A 15,164-nucleotide genomic window follows, 5' to 3' on the forward strand; every position below is an offset into this window, starting at 1 on the left:
GGCTACTTACAGGCAGTTAGAGCTTAGCTACATGTGGAAGTTATACTGTTATAAACTAAGGTGTGAATTTAAAGTGCTATCATTATACCAACCTACTCCCTGTGTGGATCCGCCCATTCTGGTATAAGAGAGCTTTATTTTGGTTTAACTTATGTTGTTTTGGGAGGGGGTTAAGCTAAACAACCCCCAAAAGCAACTTATTGTGGAATAAAAGTGTCAACAGGGGGAGTTATAGTGGTGTAATCATACCAATATAGATGGTAAAAACATAACCATGTTGAAAGCCCTAACTTTTGTTCTCAGAATGTGTTGTCTCCCCTGAGGTGCAGTGCCTATTCCATTTTGGGGCCCAGGTCCAAATAAGCAGGGCCACCCAGAGGTGCGTGGGAGGAGAAAGGGGTAATTTGCCACAGGCTTTGCCATTTGAGAGGGCCCTCAAAATGATAGAGAGACGGATGGGCCAAATTTGATGTGTGACATTGCAACCTGGTGCACAGGGTTGTACACCATTGGGGTTTGGTGCTTACCATTGATAGTGTGGGGAGCGACTCACCTGCCCTAGCCAGGCATAGATCCCACTGTTGCTGCCACAGATATAATCTTGCCAAGCCAGGGTGAGAGCCTGTAGTTAGGATTGGGGTTGGGGTTATTGCTTCCTTCCCCCCCCCTCGCAATACCCACTGGGAGGGATATGACCCCACAGACCTAGACCTTCTCTGACCCTTCATACCCTCCCCAGGTTCCCCTCCTTGCTGGGAGGGCAGCAACCCCACTCACCTGGGCCCTTTCTGAGCCTGCCCCCATCTCTTCTCCTCTTCTTAAACTCTTCATTCTCATGGTAATCTTTTTGGGAGTGTTGGGGACTCAGTTTCAGATTTTCCCTGGCCCCCAAAACCTCTGTGTGGCCCTGCAAATAAGACTCTTGGAGACCGAAAGGAATTGAGTGATGGCTTCAAGGTACAGGATATTTATACCCTCAGTTTATAGAATGGAGGGCTTGAGGGAATCACTCATGCCCCTTAATTGCCAAGGATGGCTTAAAAGGTTCATGGCCACATAGCATGACTGTTTAGAGGTGAGTCATTTGGAGACAGTTACTGTTAGTGAGTTCCTCCTTTTTCTCCCATAGCTCATCTGAGTTTATGGCCTGTCCTACTATTGTTTCCATGTCAACAGACTGTAGTGTCCTAAACACAGGATTATTGCTTCAGTGCAGGTTCCAGGAGATAGAGAAGCAGTACTGAGAAGGCTGAATGCTTTATTCAAACACAAATGTTTCCTAACACAGAGGTGAATAAGGGACACCGCTAGTACAGTGCATTTTGTTCTGCATAAATATTCCTCTTTTCAAATTTGGCCCAGTACAAAAGTCCTTCTTTAAACACAGCAATAAGTTCATCAGCTCAGACAGGCTGGTTGTGACCACTCACTCAGGTTGAGTTGTAACATAATTTAAACAACACAATATTAAAATGGGGAGGGTCTCTTCTGCACTTAATCCAGGCTTGTCAAGGGGATGGTCCAAAACTGCAACCTAATTTTAAAATAGGAAAGGTCTAGATCCTGTAAAAGATTAGGACTGGGATTCAAAATATGCATGGGATTTAGCCACATATCTTCCATTAAAGTTAATTGCTAAATTCCCCATACAACTTTGAAAACTGCACCCTAAACTATTTAGCTATAGATTACTGAATTATTCCCAGGGCAGCACTGGCTCAATTAAACTCCCTGATCCTTTTTAATACACATTTAATTAAACAAAGAATGAAGGAAGAAAAGTACAGAAAATCTGACAAACATACAAAAGTGCTATTAAAGAGAATATTTCCCAACATTTCTCTTTAAAAATAGAAATCAAAATCACTGTTTTTTCTAAAAAAACAAAACCACACCACTACCCAGCAGAGGAGGTACAGCAACATAAATGTCAGCATTATCTGTTTTTTGGTGAACCAGGCCCCCATTCAGCTCGGCACTGTACAAACTTGGATGGTTCCAAATCATTTGTGAGGTGGTTTTCTACATTTTTTATCCACTTTTTTTTTTCAAAAGCACCAAAATCCTAGTTAAACTAACAACGTCCTCATGACCCTCCTCTCCCTGCCTCCTCCATAGACCCAATTTCTCTATATCTAGTGCTTGAATGATTAATAGTTAAGAATAGGGATCAGTTGGGCAGAGTCTCTTAGTTTTAGCTTCCCTTTCCTTGACAATTCGGGAATAGGCATATTTGAGCTGGCACTGATGTAACATTTGGAAAGAAAAACCTGCATGGATCAGATTTGTGTTTAGTCATCAGTTCTCTTTTTTCCTGTTTGTTCTTTTTGTTTCTTAATTGTTCCCTTTGGTATAATATGGCACAGTTTTAAAAGAAAGCTGCAATTGATGAGAGATATATGCTTGATGTATTAACAGACAAAGAATTGTATTCATGTGCCCAAGTCTGAAACATAAAAATTTGCTAACTGAAGACATTTTTAATTTGTGTACATTTCATAACAAATAACACAAGTTAATATGATGAGAGGAAACCAGTAATCAGAATTCAGGTTAGGAGAAAAGGAAAATTAACAGATTTGAACTGAGCTCAAGAGAGAATCAAAGCAAAGTAATGTGAGACTGTTTTTGTATAGCCATTTATACAGAAGCATCACAAAAGGCTTCAGCCCTTGATGTGTAGGGTACAGGCAGTGCATGTAGATCTGGAAGTGGGAGAGAGGTGCTTGTGCATAGATTTTTGGGTGAGTAAATGAGCTCATGGAATCTAGGGTTGTATCTACAATGAGAATACTATGGAAATCTCCCACCATTGGCTGCAGCACTGCTGTATTCCACGGGCGCTAGTCATTGTGGGACTGCTGGCGTAGACTACAGGAATGCTCAGGGCTAATTGGCTCTGCTGAGAATTAAGAAAGCATGCTTTGTTGGGAAAAAGGAGAAACAAAGCTAAGCACATTTGTTAGCAGGTACTAATGGAAAGGAATGAGTTATGGGAGTAAAACTACTGGGACATTTGCAGAAACGATAGAGACAAGTGAAATATTGTGAGGGGAGACCTTGAAATCTCTGGGCACTTGCCAGCCCACTGGTCAAAGATGGTTCGAACCGGTTTTGACAATGGCGGAGACTTGACACAGAGTGATAGGCGTGTAGGCTTGTTTATTATAAGATACAAAAGTGAAAAGAATAGATGGGGCCATTTGCTAGCATCAGCCTGTCCAGTTGGAGCCAGCCAACGTGGGTTTGAGCATGCCAGGCCTAGTTCTGTTGTAAGTAACTGATCAATACTTATGATCGATAGCTGTTATATTGTTGTACCTAGGTTTAGCTAAGATTAGACTGCACATCGGGATAACTATAAAAGCCAGTTGGTCTTTGGATTAATAAAGAAAGATTTGCCTAAATTCTGGTGCTAGTGCATTTTCAAATAAAGATCTCAACATAGATCAGATACCGACATTATTCCCACAGTATCATCTAATCCTGTTCAGAGCAGGCCTAGATGATCCTAGTAGTAAAAGCACAGGTGGCCAATATACAGTGGCACTTAGATAGATAGTGCTAGAACAACAGTGGGGGATTTCCCTAAAATTCTCATTATAAGCAAGACCTGGGAGGGTTGAGAGGAGGATTTTTGTTTAAATAGATGAGTTTAGAATTCATAAAATGGGTCGTAGCTGCACAGTTTGGATCCAGATCCAGACTTCCTTGAAGTTCAGGGGCATTCAGACCTTGGAGGTTGGTGGGCTGTAGTAGTAAGGGCTGAAACGATCAAGAGAAAAGGAATAGAAAGTTAAAAGGCTGTAATATGATAAATATTTCCTCACCCTCAATCACACACTCTTCAGTTGTCTCATTAGAGAGATTCTAAATTTTACCAGCGAGCTCCATGGGTAACATAAACAAGTGGAAGACTAAAGGGTAGAAATTTAAGGTATTTTATCTTTGGTTAAATTATGACTTCCTTAATAACAAATATTCAGTGAATTTCTTATTAACAGTGCCATGGTTTCATTCTGTAGCTCCCCAACAACTAAGTGCTCTCTTACAGAATGGTAGCAAGATACCTTTTGTCCTAAGACAGCAGTCCCCAAACTGTGGTCCCTGGCGCATTTGCTGGTCTTCAACAGACATCTAGCTAGTGACATGGTGCTGGTCACATGTAAATTGCCATAGCTCCATTGAAGTAAAATCTGGCCCAGTTTCCAGCTACTCAACCACATTAAAAGAAAACATAGGTGGGTCAAATACATTTCTAAAATTACTTTTTCATATGTGTAGTTGCTACAGGTCTGCTATGCCACTATGAACAGAAGTGGTGGTGGTCCATAAGGCAATCTCTACTAGGATGTGATCTACACTCTGAAAAAGATTGAAAACCCCCTCCTATGAATTGATTGAGAGGAAGGATGGTCGGTTGCTAAAACACTGGCCTGGGATTCAGGAAATCTTCCTGGCTCTGCCACACATTTCCTCTATGACCCTGGGCAAGTCACTTAACCTCCCTGTGCCTTAGTTTCCCCACCTGTGACATGAGGATAATACATCCTGACTTCTCAAGGATAAAGAAGATAAAATTGCAGAATCACATTATGTTCCTTGGCTACATCTTGGCTTCTAGCACCTGCAGAAAAGTTACGAGCTTTGACATTCTACTAAAATTGCACCTCAAAATATTTTAAGATCCAGTTTTACGACTGATAAAAGAGAGATACAGATGTAGATACATATCAGGAAAATAGCTCACTCTGACTCCGCTCCCGCAGCAGATGCAAGTAAGGCAGAAAGAGGTGAGGCTACAGTTAATCAGAAGATTCATTAGTGAACTGAATATGACTAACTTGTCACAATTTGCAACCCAAAATCACTGAACATTTTATCCTCCTCCTCCTGTAAGACTAGGAATTTGCATTTTGAGCTTAATTCAATCAATTGGCTTCCTATGCTTCTGTAAACAAATAATCAGACACAGAATCACTGCATAATGAAAGAAATAATTATTTTAAACAATAGAACTTATAAATGCCTTCTGCTAGATGCAGAATTTAGCCAGCATATGTTTTTTAAAAAAGGGGCGACCTTTTATACCAATTCCAGCTAGGGTTAACGGTGACATTTACTGTCACCCACTGATTTGTGAATTGCCACATTGTCATTCTAAGCCACAGTGTGGGAGGGAAAAAACAAAGATGCTTATAGCCAATGCAGTATTACCATTCTTAGGAGTGGAGAAACTGTGATAATTTTTATATATATTATGGAAAGGCTCTAAAATTAGCAAATATTACAGTCCCACATGAATCTCATTTTTAAGGATGTAGGTTTGAATAATAAATAATTTGGCAGGACAAATTGTTTTGTAGTTAAAGTACAGGATTGGCAATCAGGAAACCCGGGTTATATTGCTGCTCAACCAGAGCCTTCCTGTGTTAATTTGGACAAATGGTTTAATTTCTCTGGGCCTCAGTTTCATTGCACACAAGCGAGGGGCGTAATAATATTTAATACCTCTATGAGACAGGTTAGAGGCAATTCATTAATGTTCATAAGGCATTTTGAGACTTCAGATGCAAGGTGCCATAGAAGGGCAGTGTACTGTTACTGCTACAATGGAACCTCACGATCTGTGCATTTTACAATCCACACAACAAAATTGGCCATTTCTTCTCACAGATCTAAAGACAAAGCACTGTAACGAGTGGTCATATAACTGAGATTGTTTACTACTGCATAAGGAAGCATTAGCCTATGTAACTAAAGGTGAATTTCAATTGTCAAAATAAAAAACAAATGACAAAAGCCTCCCAAAACAAAATACCCACAATTCTCCCCAAGGAGAGAAGGTGAGAGAGTATTATGCACATGTGACAGATATTGGTCACATCACTTAGTGCATTCAGATACTACAGTGATGAGGGCAGTATAAGAATCTATATAACATAGAAGAGAAAAGAGATGAACAAAAATACATTAAAATGTTGTGTTAACCTTGCTTTGGGCCAAATTCTTTTTTTTTTGTTACTGGCAAACCAGTGGAAGAGCTGGTAAGAGACTCCAGAGGTCCTGATGTCCCATTGTCTGTTCTAATAGCTAGACAATACTACTTCATCTCAAAATCTCTTTCTCCTCACTGCTGTCTTGGCAAATGATTATTGAAAGGATCCCGCAATCTACCAATGACATAGTTAACCAATGACAAGTTAACCTCAACATCTTGGTTTCAGTTTGTATAAGCATCCTAAAGTTTGGATACTTATCTAAAACTTGTCCAACTTTGATTGTTAGAATAGGGCTGGAAATCTCATGGGAACCATCTCCCTCTCACTCACATCCCTTTTCTGGTCAAGTCAGGAGTACCACAAGAACAGACTGTTTCATAATATTTCAACACTTCTGGTTCCAGTCCTGGAATAACTGGAGGTACAGAGGCATGTGAAAATGGAATAATAATTTTTTTAAAAAATTGAAATTTTCCAAATCTCAGAAAAAGGGTTTGGTTTGGGTTCACTTTATTTCCAGTGATTGCATATACCCTTTACAATAAAATCTCACTCTGAAAGTGGTAGATTTAAAAATAAGCAAAACTACTGACAATAACACAATGAAGAATTTTTCTAAAAGATTCTATCTGTAAGATAGCTGAGATGGTATCTTTACAACCGAGGCTGTCCCTTCTAAAAGGTGATCTGCAGAAGGGAACAAATTTGGGGTCATATACTTCTTTGTACTTTTAAATATGTCCCCCTACCTACTGACTCCTGCCCCCCCCATGTAGAAAATAGGAATTTCAAGTGTTACATGTTCTCGCTTTTTGTTGAAGGTTTCAGCTGAAGGATGCAAAGATGTGGATTTGGAGTTGTCTTATCCCTTAATTGAAGGAATGGAGGTGGTGTTAAAGATTCAAAGATCTTTTCCCCCCAACTATGTGTTTTTGTAAGTAGTAGTGTGTTAGGCAGAGCATCTTAGCCTTTCTATAGTACTGTCACGGTAGAATTTAAAGCTTTATCAAAATCAAGATTTAAAGGTGAGTTGTTAAAATGGGTTAGATAACATGTCCTAAACGTCTAGTGCAGCATTTCTCAAATGTGGCCACCAGGGACTGGGCTGGCGGGGGAGGCAAAGTAGTGGCCACGCCCCCTCCCTGTTTGCTCCTGGATGCCCTGCCTTGGTGTTGGTTGCTGGGGCCGCCAGCAGAGGTTGGGCCCTGCCACCCTTTGGAGATACCTGTGGCACAACGCTGTAGGAGCAGGCACCCAGTGGGTTCTCCACCTTCCCATGGGAGGTGGGGCTCAGGCTTTGGGGTTCAGCCCTGGCGTGGTGGGGTGGCAGGCTCTGGCTGTGGGGCTTCAGGCTCCAGTCCTTGGCTTCAGATGCGTGGCACCAGGCCTCAGGCTCTAGGCCCCCGCTGTCTCCCTTGGCCCCACCATCGAGGGCTTAATTTGTCCCCAGGCTTGCCGGGGCTGCGTATGTCTGCTATGAAAAGTGATATTTATATGTTTGTTAATATCACTTTTCACAACAGACTTACTTACTAGCAATAAATAAATTACAATGATTTGGCTGTGTCTATGTGCATATTTATTTGTTTTCCCTCAAGCTAATTAAGTATTTTAGGAAAAAGGGTGAGAGCGGCTACAAGCAAGAGTTGGTGGCCACACTCGGAGACCACTAAAAAATTTGTCCTGAGAACCCCTGGTCTAGTGTAGACAAGACAGGGTAGATTTTCAGACATGCTAGCTGGTTGAGTTGAAGCCTGGGCTCCCTGCTGAGCTTTAATTCAGCTAGTTTAGCACATGTTAAAGAATGTACTGCCTTGCTCACTCTAGACCTTTACAATATGTTAGCTAGAATGTGCTAGCTAAGGCTACGTCCACACTTACAAGCTTACAGCGGCACCGTTGTACGGATACAGCTGTGCTATGCTAATTGGAGAGAACTCTCCCATCAACATAACAAAACCAGCTCAACGAGCGAGCGGCGGTAGCTATGTTGGCTGGAGAGCGTCTCTCCCCAACATAGCGCTGTGCACATTACCACTTATGCTGGTAAAACTTATGTCGCTTGGGGGGGGGGGGTTTCCACCCCCTCCGTGTGCCAAAAGTTTTGCTGACATAAGTGCTAGTGTAGACATGGCCTAACAAAATACCTTTAAATTCCAGTCTAGACAAGGCTGAAGTATTTAACTGGTAGACTTTTGTAAACGGACCATTCGGTTTAGCAAAAATAAGTCTACTCATAGGACCGCATGCTAGGAACTTGCTGCTTGATTTTACAGCATCACAATAGTGTGTGTGCGCGCGTGCACTAGAGAAAGAGAGAGAATTCCCACTGACTAGAACAGGAATCACAGGTGGAGCATTTCCTGTGATACTCTGCCTAATCCACTTTACCCTATCATGTCTACTTTACCACAGACATTTTTGGCAAGTCTGTAACTAATTCCTCCTCCCCCTTATTGGGCCTGAAGCTATGTCTGTGGAGAGGCCAACAGAGAAGGAGGATGTTTGAGACTAACAAATTGCCAGAGGCATCAGGACAGGGATGATGTATGGTGAGGGGGAATGGAATGGAGGATAAAAGTTACACGCCTTTGACATTTCTCTAACATAATCTGTATCACTGCTTGTCTCATCTACAAAACTCTGGGTTGGGGACAGTGTCTTCCCTGGCGTTTGTACAGTACTTAACACAGCAGAGCCCCAATCTTGATTAGGACACCTAAGAGTGTGTCCAAACTGCTCACCAGCAAGCTTTTCAGCCCCTGTCAACAAACTTGGGGTTGTGGGGCTCTAAAAAGGGCTGTGTAAACAGTGCTTTGAAGTTGCAGCGTTGACTGAAGTTTGGGCTCTGCAGCCTAGGGGGCTTCAGAGCCTGAGCTGCGGCTTCAAAGTGCTGTCTATGCAGCTATTTTTAGAGCGCTAGCATGACCCCTATAACTCCAGGTCGATGACCCAGGCTGGGAGGCTCACTTCTGCAGGCTTTGGAGATGTACCCTTTAGGTACTACCCCATAAGTAGTAATAGTGTGAACAACAACAAAACAAAAAACACATTTTTTTAAAAAGCCTCACAAAATTACCTCCACTCCACTCCCAGCTAGTCAGGCTTCACTTCCTTGGTGTCTGTGATGTCAAATGTACTGGTGTTTCATTCAGCCGCAAAGTCCACAAGGGAGTAACAGGAAAAAGCTTCATAGATCATAAAGGAGCACAAGGGCACAAGTCCAATTCCCAGCAACTGCAGTTTACAATTAATCTTCCTTTAGTCAAAAGTCCATGTGGGGAAATTCAACCCTCATCTCTAAAAGGCAATCAAAGCTTTCCTCTCAGGTATACTAATCAGTAGATTCACACATTTTAAAAAATTTATTACAATGAGCTTCTGTGAGTAGATAGTTTATAAAAAGGTTGAGAGTAAAGCTGTATGGAGAGAGAAGGGGAGAAAGAAAGAATTTGAGACAGGAGACCACTCTTGCACTTCTACAGAATGAATTAAGGCCCCAATCCAATTTCCACTGAAGTCAATGGGAGTCTTTTCATAGAGTTAAATGGGAGTTGAATCAGAAAGTTTTTTGCATTGAAACACTGGGACATAATTCGGTGATTAAAATGATATTGATGCTGTTCCTCCTACTGCTTTGTCATTGTGCACACAAGCATGTTTAAGAATGTTTTACATTTTTTCCTTTGTCTTAGGAATTCAATTTGAAGGGCGTGGAAGGAAGGATGCTTTTAAAATAGTTGGTCATGTTTAAAGTCATAGCTTGCTATTTTTGTACGATCTTAAGCCAAGTCTTCCCAAATTTGGGTTTAAGGTTAGGCACCTCTAACTAAGTAGCCTAATTTTCAGAGGTATGTAAGACATACAGCTTCCACACAATAGTTTCATTTCTAGAGGGCTGTAATACTTTAGTCTAATTCAAGTATTGGTTATAATTCAAGGGGTAACTTGTTGGGGGTTTAGTGGCCTGTGATGTGTATGGGGGGCGGGGGTCGTATCAGATTAGATGATCTGGTAGTCCCTTCTGCCTTAAACTCTGTGACTAAGTCAATTAGAACTCAAATTTAAGTGCTCAAATAAGGCACCCAAGTTTGAAAACACTGGCCTTAGTGTTTCTAGTAGCATAATAGGCTAAAATAAAAAGAAAAGGAGTACTAGTGGCACCTTAGAGACTAACCAATTTATTTGAGCATAAGCTTTTGTGAGCTACAGCTCACTTCATCGGATGCTTATGCTCAAATAAATTGGTTAGTCTCTAAGGTGCCACTAGTACTCCTTTTCTTTTTGCGAATACAGACTAACACGGCTGCTTGTCTGGAGGCTAAAATAAGTGATGGCTAAGCATCAACAGAATCATATACAGTATTCATTTCTCATATAAAATACTGTAATGTAAACATTGACAGTAGGCTCTGAGCACTGATTTATGGTAATTATATTGAAATTATTCATGAGCTCACCCTTTGCTTAATAAAATAAATGATCTGGCTGTAATTTCCATCTAAATCTTAGGACAAATTCATCCTAACTCTATTAATGTGGATTTTTACCAGGGATGAACGTGGCTTTCTGGCTTTAGGAATTCATCTATTCAATTTAAATCATACCGGGGCGGGGAAGAGAAAAAAAGTATCCTAATTGCCTGTAGATTGGAGGGAACACCTAGGCCTAACTTTTTTTTAAAAAAACTTTCCGCTACCCCCTTCCCTTACTTCTTGCATACATTTTTTTTTAAATAGGCTCACATACAGGAAATAATGTGGTGATTTTCCTGAAATTCTCTACATAGTATATAGATTAGATATTCCAAGCTTTCTTCTTTTTATCATGATGTAGATGTAACATGACACACCTAGGTAAATCACTGATAACAGGGATTGAACCCAGTACATCTGGATCTAAAACCACAAGCCTCTACTACCTGAGTAGAAAGACTGAGTTCCATTAGTTCAAAGGCAGTAGTCGACTGCTAAACATCTGAGGGTCAGTCACTAGTGGAGACAGAGAGCCAGACTGTTTGTGGGGGTTACATATGATTCATTTTGTTGTAAGATTTCTGGGTTATTTCTCTGCTCAGTTGCTTCCTATTTGTTCTCCCCCCTTATCACTGGCAATATGAAAATAATAGATTAGTTAATGAAAAAGTTGTACGTTCCAACTCACCCATCCTACCATTCAACAATAAGTGGAGGCATAGCATAACTCCCTCTTTGCTCACAGTTTAGAGCACTTGATAGCTCATACACATATAGTACATGAAGAGTAGAAGTTTGGAGGTGAAGCAGAAATTGTACACCAGTGGCAGGTTTTGCAGAAGTCAAATAGTTTGAGCAGCAAGTTGGAGGAGAGGGAAGTTGCTTGGTATGATGCCGACACACCAGATGCCAGCTCTTGCCGAGGCTGCCAGCATAAGCTAAAAACTGACAAACTTGTAGATGGAGATTAGAGCAGCTCACCTTTATGTTAGTTTTGAACAAAACAGAGATTAGTCTTATAAAAACATATTTAGTTTTTAGACTCTGAAATGCTTGTAAATTACTGCGTGCATGAATCTTACTTGTAATAGCTGTGTTCCATGCTATAAGGAAATAAGTTTTGCTTTATAACTTCGAAAATGTTTGCTCTGAACTTGTGAACTCAGGCATTGGAATCATCTGCTCTCCCCTGACCCCCCACCAGGTATCCAGCAGGACTATCAAAATCAGATAGGCCATCAAGGAATATTGCACTACAAAGGATTGGTTAATGGCCCTACTCACACCCTGGAAATGCTACCTGCAAGGAAGCTCAACTTGTGTACTTGGAAGCTGAACAAAGGAAATAAAACAAAGTCACAGGAAAATTTTCCTTTGTTTTGGCTGTTTGAACTCTGACAGGGCCACACACTCTGAACTGAAGCACAAGATGCCTCCTGGTCTATCCTGAAAGACGCTTTGAATTGACAGATCTCTGTCACTCTTAGGATTTAGATGGTAATTCATTTGTGTGTATATGTGGGCTTGTTTTAACCTGTAAATAACTCATTCCTTTTTCTTAGCTAATAAACGTTTAAAAAGTTTATTACAGGTATAAGATCTAGGGTACCAATAGACCTGGGGTAAGTGATTGGTCTTGGGGGTGGTGGGGGGGGGGGCGAGCAAGCATCAGCATTCACATTGCATTCCCCATCAGTACCCAGCCTGGGCCAGGGAAGCTAATGATCCACCCAGTGGGCCAAATTCAGTGATGAATCCTAGCCCCATGCCACTCTCATGATTTTGTCATGAGTCTCATGATAATTGTTTTCCTTAGAGGCCCAGCTCCAGGAGTCAAGTGGATATGTGATGATTTCTGCCTTCATTCTTAAAGAAAAAGTAAGTTTCTAGCCCTTGTGGCTGTGGAGAAAGCTTCAAAATGTGACCCCAGTGCACCCTAAAAGCTCAAAAAGCAGAAAGTAAATAAAAAGAACACCAAATCTATTGTTTTTACATAATCTCATGATTTTTAGTGAGCCTGATTTTTGAACATTTGGGGTTGGTAATATTGTAAGACTGATACAGTGAGCCAGAAATTCACATTTGGTGAAATGTAATTATAGAACACATCCATGGTTTGGGGTGTCTGCCCTTTTTTTTGACAGTCAGCCCTGAGGTGGTACTCATGATCATGAGCAACTTGAGACAGTGTGACACTAGGTGCACAAGAAAAATCTAAAGGAGTGACTAAAGTGTGACTGTGTGTTCTTGATCACTGTAAAACAAAGGGCTAGAAGCGGAGTCTGCTGTTCTCACTATTTTAGGAGCAGCAGTACAGAAAATGACTGAGGTCTTACAACAGATTTGAGGGGGGCAAGCCTGGAGAAACCAATTGGGCAAGCAAGCTTTTTCCCCCTGAAGAAAAAGAATTGTTCCAGTTTATAAAGTTCAATTAACCTTAAGGGAAGAAATTGCTAGGAAAAAAAGATAGCAATAAGCACTGTCTACTGCCCTGTGTGTCTAATTCAATACTTTTGCTACATAAAGCCATATTAGGTCAAACCAGGTTATATCCAGCTAATCATTTGTTCTGTCAGCCAAACGATCACCTTCTGAAGCAACACTGGTTTCAGAGTAGCAGCTGTGTTAGTCTGTATTCGCAAAAAGAAAAGGAGTACTTGTGGCACCTTAGAGACTAACCAATTTATTTGAGCATAAGCTTTTGTTAGCTATAGCTCACTTGAGGAAGAGAGGCTCAATATCACAGCTGAGCCCAATTCACACTTCCAGGAAGAGTCTGCCTAGTGCAGGTGTGTAGTAGTAAATGACTTTCTTCTGCTGGGACAGAGGCCAGGGAGAAGAATAGATTCAAAGTCCACACTGTTCCAAGGCAGGCTCTGAGGGAGCCCAGAGAAGATTTAATGTTACTACTCTCACTCAGGAAAATTTAGTAATGGTGGCAGCCTTCCAGGTGGCAATGGGGTGACTCCTCCCACTCTTGCATACATCTACTTCCCTAGAGAGTACAAAGATTACCCACTCTAGCTGTGGGGAAACACGCAATAGAAAATCTAGACCATACATCTAATAGAAAGAGTGGAATTTCATTGTATGTGTCTATGTCACACCTTTAATACTGATTCCTTGTAGGTGGTGTAAAATTACCCCAGACAGAGATTTTTATAGTTAAAATATAGAAGTGTTGTGCTTTGTACTCCAATCACAGTAGCAAAAGACACAGTAAGTGGACATATTTTCATTAAATTGTTGAGGAAGGTCTCTATGAAAGATGTCTACCCTGTGCAAGGTAAAACACTCACATTTAAAGATCTGTATTAGTTTGAATACTATTTCTCAGCACTTGAAATCACTCTGGAAGAAAAATGTTGCCAGCTTGGGGAAATCTGTCTGTAAGCTAAAATCAGTTTCAGTAAGACTTGTGTTACCTACAGCCTTGGTAACTCATTTTCACAGACAGGGAGTTCAGGCCCTGAAGGAGTTGCATTTTAATTAAGAATAGCATTAGTCTCTTTTAAGTGCAATTAAAGTCAATTTCTGAAATGGAAGAAAAAAACCCCTAACTTTTTGATGTCTGACATGTTTAAAGAAAAGCTTTAGCCTCATGAAGTGTTAATGACCTTAGTTCATCCTTGCTTACAGAGTGAGAAGAGAGATTATGTCATCACAGAGATATTCACCCCAGGTGAAAGGGCTGGTTTGGTGCTAAAATAAAAACTTACAAAAAGTTCAAGAGAAACCGAGACCAGTGCCATGTCCCTCTCACCCTTAAGAGTCAGAGGAAGGCTGAACTTGCAGTTGCAGGTCATTTTGAGATAACAAATTGTGTTCCTAGAGATAGGCGTCTTCCAGGCCCAAACATTAATCTGATACTGGTTCACTGATGTGCAGTGTTCTGCATTCTCCCCATAAACTTCTAAGGAGAATAAGTTTGTTTTAAATATTACTGACCCTGAGATTTTATGATCTGAAACATCTGTTTGCATTTCTACCCCTAAAACGTGTTAACTTTTTATATTTGTTCAGTACAGATAGACCTTGCTTTCTGAGAACTGAGAAAGCCACAGCTCTAAGACAAAAATGGTGCTGAAGGGTAGTTAAGGGTGCTTCAGGGATGTACCACAAACCTTTAACAGTCAAGGAAATGCCAACTTAAAAAATCAAACAATTTGTATCTAGACTATGAAGATCACAATCCAGACTGAAGGAAAAGTTGTAATAGGTGGCTCTTGCGTAGCACTTTTCAAGGGAGGTCATTAATCCTATTTTACAGATGGGGAAACTAGCAGAGGTGAAGTGACCTGCCCAGGGCCAGCCATCAGGAGAGCTAGGAATAAAAGCCAGGTCTTGAGTCCATTCCAGTGCTCTAGCCACTAAGTCACAAAAGAGTCAACTGCAAACTTTTAAGATGTTCCCAGTTCTTTACCGAACTAGACACATGGAAAAGCATGTACAAGATAAAAAGCTATTTACTCCAAAAAGGTTGGAAGAAAAAGATGTTGCAGCAAGATGTGGCAGGTTACATTTCAAAAGCTTAGGCGTTGTATGATTTTTTTTTTTAAAGTCATTGGTAGGGGTTTTCTTTAGCCCTAACTGTGCTAGACAAACCATCCCTACAGTGTCAGCTGTAGCTTAACAGCAACTTTTAAAAATTCTGTAGCATAAGTGGTTCTAGATAAAACATGTCACT

Source organism: Lepidochelys olivacea (assembly GCF_965140295.1).
Source record: "Lepidochelys olivacea isolate rLepOli2 genome assembly, chromosome: 1".
Taxonomy (NCBI): Eukaryota; Metazoa; Chordata; order Testudines; family Cheloniidae; genus Lepidochelys; species Lepidochelys olivacea.